The sequence below is a fragment of the Oncorhynchus mykiss genome, chromosome 8 (assembly GCF_057628025.1).
Source record: "Oncorhynchus mykiss isolate SJ-2025 chromosome 8, ASM5762802v1, whole genome shotgun sequence".
Taxonomy (NCBI): domain Eukaryota; kingdom Metazoa; phylum Chordata; class Actinopteri; order Salmoniformes; family Salmonidae; genus Oncorhynchus; species Oncorhynchus mykiss.
Window position 1 is genome coordinate 89645001 of NC_143029.1, and position 5000 is coordinate 89650000.

Below are 5000 nucleotides of genomic sequence, written 5' to 3' on the forward strand. Positions count from 1 at the left end.
CACACCCTGTTCCTTTACACCCTGTTCCTTTACACCCTGTTCCTTTACACCCTGTTCCTTTACACCCTGTTCTCTACGCACCCTGTTCCTTTACACCCTGTTCTCTACGCACCCTGTTCCTTTACACCCTGTTCCTTTACACCCTGTTCTCTACACCCTGTTCCTTTACACCCTGTTCTCTACACACCCTGTTCCTTTACACCCTGTTCTCTACGCACCCTGTTCCTTTACACCCTGTTCCTTTACACCCTGTTCTCTACACCCTGTTCCTTTACACCCTGTTCTCTACACACCCTTTACCTTTACACCCTGTTCTCTACGCACCCTGTTCCTTTACACCCTGTTCCTGTACACCCTGTTCTCTACACCCTGTACCTTTACACCCTGTTCTCTACACACCCTGTACCTTTACACCCTGTTCTCTACACCCCCTGTTCCATTCGCTAGTGTTTTGTGCTATTTGAGACTCGGCCTATGTGTACAGGACCTACAGGCCTCGCAAAACTATTCAAAGAGACCAAAGATAACCCTGAAGGAGCTGCAAAGCTCCACAGCGGAGATTGGAGTATCTGTCCATAGGACCACTTTAAGCCGAACACTCCACAGAGCTGGGCTTTACGGAAGAGTGTCCAGAAAAAAGCCATTGCTTTAAAAAAAAATAAGCAAACACGTTTGGTGTTCGTCAAAATGCATGTGGGAGACTCTCCAAACATATGGAAGAAGGTTCTCTGGTCAGATGAGACTAAAATGTAGCTTTTTGTCCATCAAAGAAAATGCACAAACCCAACACCTCTCATCACCCCAAAAACACCATCCCCACAGTGAAGCATGGTGGTGGCAGCATCGTGCTGTGGGGATGTTTTTCACTGGGAAGGAGGTTCACCTTCCAGCAGGACAATGACCCTAAGCAAACTGCTGAAGCAACACTTGAATGGTTTAAGGGGAAACATTTAAATGTCTTGGAATGGCCTAGTCAAAGCCCAGACCTCAATCCAATTGAGAATCTATGGTATGACTTAAAGATTTCTGATTTTTGGAACCCATCCAACATGAAGGAGCTGGAGAAGTTTTGCCTTGAAGAATGGACAAAAATCCCACTGGCTAGATGTGCCAATTTTATAGAGACATACCCCAAGAAACTTGCAGTTGTAATTGCTGAAAAAGGTGGTTCTACAAAGTATTGACTTTGGGGGGGTTGAATAGTTATGCACGCTCAAGTTTACTGTTTTTTTGTCTTATTTCTTGTTTGTTTCACAATAAAAAAACAGAGGTAGGCATGTTGTGTAAATCGAAATGAGACAAAAAAAACCCCAAATCTTATTTTAATTCCAGATTGTAAGGCACAAAAAAAAATGCCAAGGGAGGGAATACTTTCGCAAGCCACCGTAATGTGTACCGTAATGCCGTCTGGTAAGTTGCTTTCGGACTTAGTGAGCCATGTGTCCCTATCTCTGCCAGACGCCATCTCCCCCCCCCCCCCCCCCCCCCCCCTCACCCCATCCCTCGATCAGATAATTGTGAAGTGAGAGGAAACTGATTGATGGCGTTCGTTATATTGGAGGCGTTGAGGCGACCAACCGACTGACTAAATGACTGATTCACTGACTGACTGACTGAATGACTGACTGTGGTTACTGTAGACTGCATCTGTAGCAGGAGATTGCAGATACTACACAGACACCACACCATCAGGCAGACAGACAGACAGACAGACAGACAGACAGACAGACAGACAGACAGACAGACAGACGAACAGACAGGCAGACGAACAGGCAGGCAGACAGATGAACAGGCAGACAGACAGACAGACAGACAGACAGACAGACAGACAGACAGACAGACAGACAGACAGACAGACAGACAGACAGACAGATGAACAGGCAGGCAGACAGATGAACAGGCAGACAGACAGACAGATAGACAGACAGACAGACAGACAGACAGACAGACAGACAGACAGACAGACAGACAGACAGACAGACAGATGAACAGGCAGGCAGACAGATGAACAGGCAGACAGACAGACAGACAGAAAGACGAACAGGCAGGCAGACAGACAGACGAACAGGCAGGCAGACGGATGAACAGGCAGGCAGACAGATGAACAGGCAGACAGATATACATGCAGATGGACGGGCAGACAGACAGATGAACAGGCAGGCAGACAGATTAACAAGCAGGTAGACAGACAGACAGACGAACAGGCAGACAGACAGAACAGACAGAACAGAACAGACAGACAAGCAGAACAGAACAGACAGACAGGCAGAACAAACAGAACAGACAGACAGGACTGACAAAACAGAAAAAGAGAACAGACAGAACAAACAGGACCAACATAACAGACATGCCAGAGGAACAGAATTAACAGACAGACAGACAGACAGACAGACAGACAGGCAGGCAGGCAGGCAGGCAGAACAGACAGACCAGAACAGACAGGACCAACAGAACAGACAGAACAGAACAGGACAGACAGAACAGGCAGGACAGACAGAACAGAACTGACAGACAGGACCAACAGACAGAACGGAACAGGACAGACAGGACCGACAGAACAGAACAGACAGAACAGAACAGAACAGAACAGACAGAACAGAACAGGACAGACAGGACCAACAGAACAGACAGAACAGAACAGGACAGACAGAACAGGCAAGACAGACAGAACAGAAAGAACAGACAGGACCAACAGAACAGACAGAACAGAACTGACAGACAGGACCAACAGAACAGACAGAACAGAACAGGACAGACAGAACAGACAGGACCAACAGAACAGAACTGACAGACAGGACCAACAGAACAGACAGAACAGACAGGACCAACAGAACAGACAGAACAGAACTGACAGACAGGACCAACAGAACAGACAGAACAGAACTGACAGACAGAAAAGACAGAACAGAACAGAACAGGACAGACAGAACAGGCAGGACCAACCGAACAGACAGGACCGACAGAACAGACAGGATCAACAGAACAAACAGAACAGGACAGACAGGACCAACAGAACAGACAGGATCAACAGAACAAACAGAACAGAACAGACAGGACCAACAGAACAGACAGGACCAGAACAGGACAGACAGAACAAACAGAACAGACAGGACCGACAGAACAGACAGAACAGAACAGGACAGACAGAACAGACAGGACCAACAGAACAGAACTGACAGACAGGACCAACAGAACAGACAGAACAGAACAGGACAGACAGAACAGACAGGACCAACAGAACAGAACTGACAGACAGGACCAACAGAACAGACAGAACAGAACTGACAGACAGGACCAACAGAACCGACAGAACAGAACTGACAGACAGAACAGACAGACCAAAACAGGACAGACAGGACCGACAGAACAGACAGAACAGAACAGGACAGACATTACAGGCAGGACCAACCGAACAGACAGGACCGACAGAACAGACAGGATCAACAGAACAAACAGAACAGAACAGACAGGACCAACAGAACAGACAGGACCAGAACAGGACAGACAGAACAAACAGAACAGACAGGACCAGAACAGACAGAACAGAACAGGACAGACAGAGCCAACAGAACAGACAGGACCACCAGAACAGACAGGACCAGAACAGAACAGAACAGGACAGACAGAACAGACAGAACCAACAGAACAGACAGGACCACCAGAACAGACAGGACCAGAACAGACAGGACCAGAACAGAACAGAACAGGACAGACAGAACAGACAGAACCAACAGAACAGACAGGACCACCAGAACAGACAGGACCAGAACAGACAGGACCAGAACAGACAGAACAGACAGACAGAACAGAACAGAACAGGACAGACAGAACAGCAGAACCAACAGAACAGACAGGACCACCAGAACAGAACAGACAGAACAGAACAGAACAGACAGAACCAACAGAACAGACAGGACCACCAGAACAGACAGGACCAGAACAGACAGGACCAGAACAGACAGCACAGAACAGACAGGACCAATGGAACAGACAGACAGACAGGCGGACAGACAGGTGAACAGACAGACAGACAGACAGGCGAACAGACAGGCGAACAGACAGACAGACAGACAGGCGGACAGACAGACAGACAGGCGAACAGACAGACAGAGTGATGTTCCTCAGAGCAGAACGGTCTCTCCTGGCTGTCTGTACAGTGGATAGGAGTGCTGTAACTTGTTATTGAGGGGTCTGTTTGTGGAGACTTAAGGGTTATAGGGTACCTAAATTACAAAGTCACTCCTTTACTGAATCAAGTACACACACACACACACACACACACACACACATGCGTGGTACAGACATTGATCTGCTGATATGTACCGGTGGCCCGAGTTAGTCAGGGCCTCAACTGGCTGTTGCTAGGTAGAATAGTAACATTTCTAAATAGGGACATTTCTAAATAGTGACATTTCTAAATAGTGACATTTCTAAATAGTGACATTTCTAAATGTAGTTGTGCGTCACCGGTAGTCTGTCAATTAGCCCTAACATGTTTTAATTACTATCTAAACGAAGTAATCATGGTGGATTCACCGGACTGGGGGGGGCGTTTGATTTTGTTGGTCAGTCTCACATTTCTCTCCTCTTCTTTTTCTAGAAAAATATGTATAATTACAGGAAATTAGCTGTAAGACATCTTATTTTGTTCTCTACAAAATCTGCTCTTCGCCCCATAGCAAAATGTCTAGAATTGAAGCAAGCTTGCTTTAAAAATGCAAGATTTTCTATACACCACATGGCAGATTTGTTATATTTTTATTTACAATTGCACGAAATACGTAGTATGGATGTGGGTAGGCCGTGACTAACTGCCCCTCACGATGAGTTCATATTGTTTGGTCTCCACCCCATCATCAAAGTGCTTTATTACTGATGTCCCGTTTCAAAACATTTCAGGATGGAAACAAACGGAATGAAACTGGGAGGGACCTACCTGAATTTGTCCAATATAAATTCTTACTTTAGTTTTATGCTTTCTTGATTTTGTTTGAAGTAAC

The 5000-nt window shown here is 46.4% G+C and overlaps 1 pseudogene across 1 annotated transcript in view; it reads left to right on the forward strand.

The window, feature by feature from the left end:
- LOC110530822 (receptor-type tyrosine-protein phosphatase mu-like) overlaps positions 1-5000 on the forward strand; it is a 583690-nt pseudogene that overhangs the window by 526060 nt on the left and 52630 nt on the right. The gene's annotated exons all lie outside the window — the stretch shown is intronic.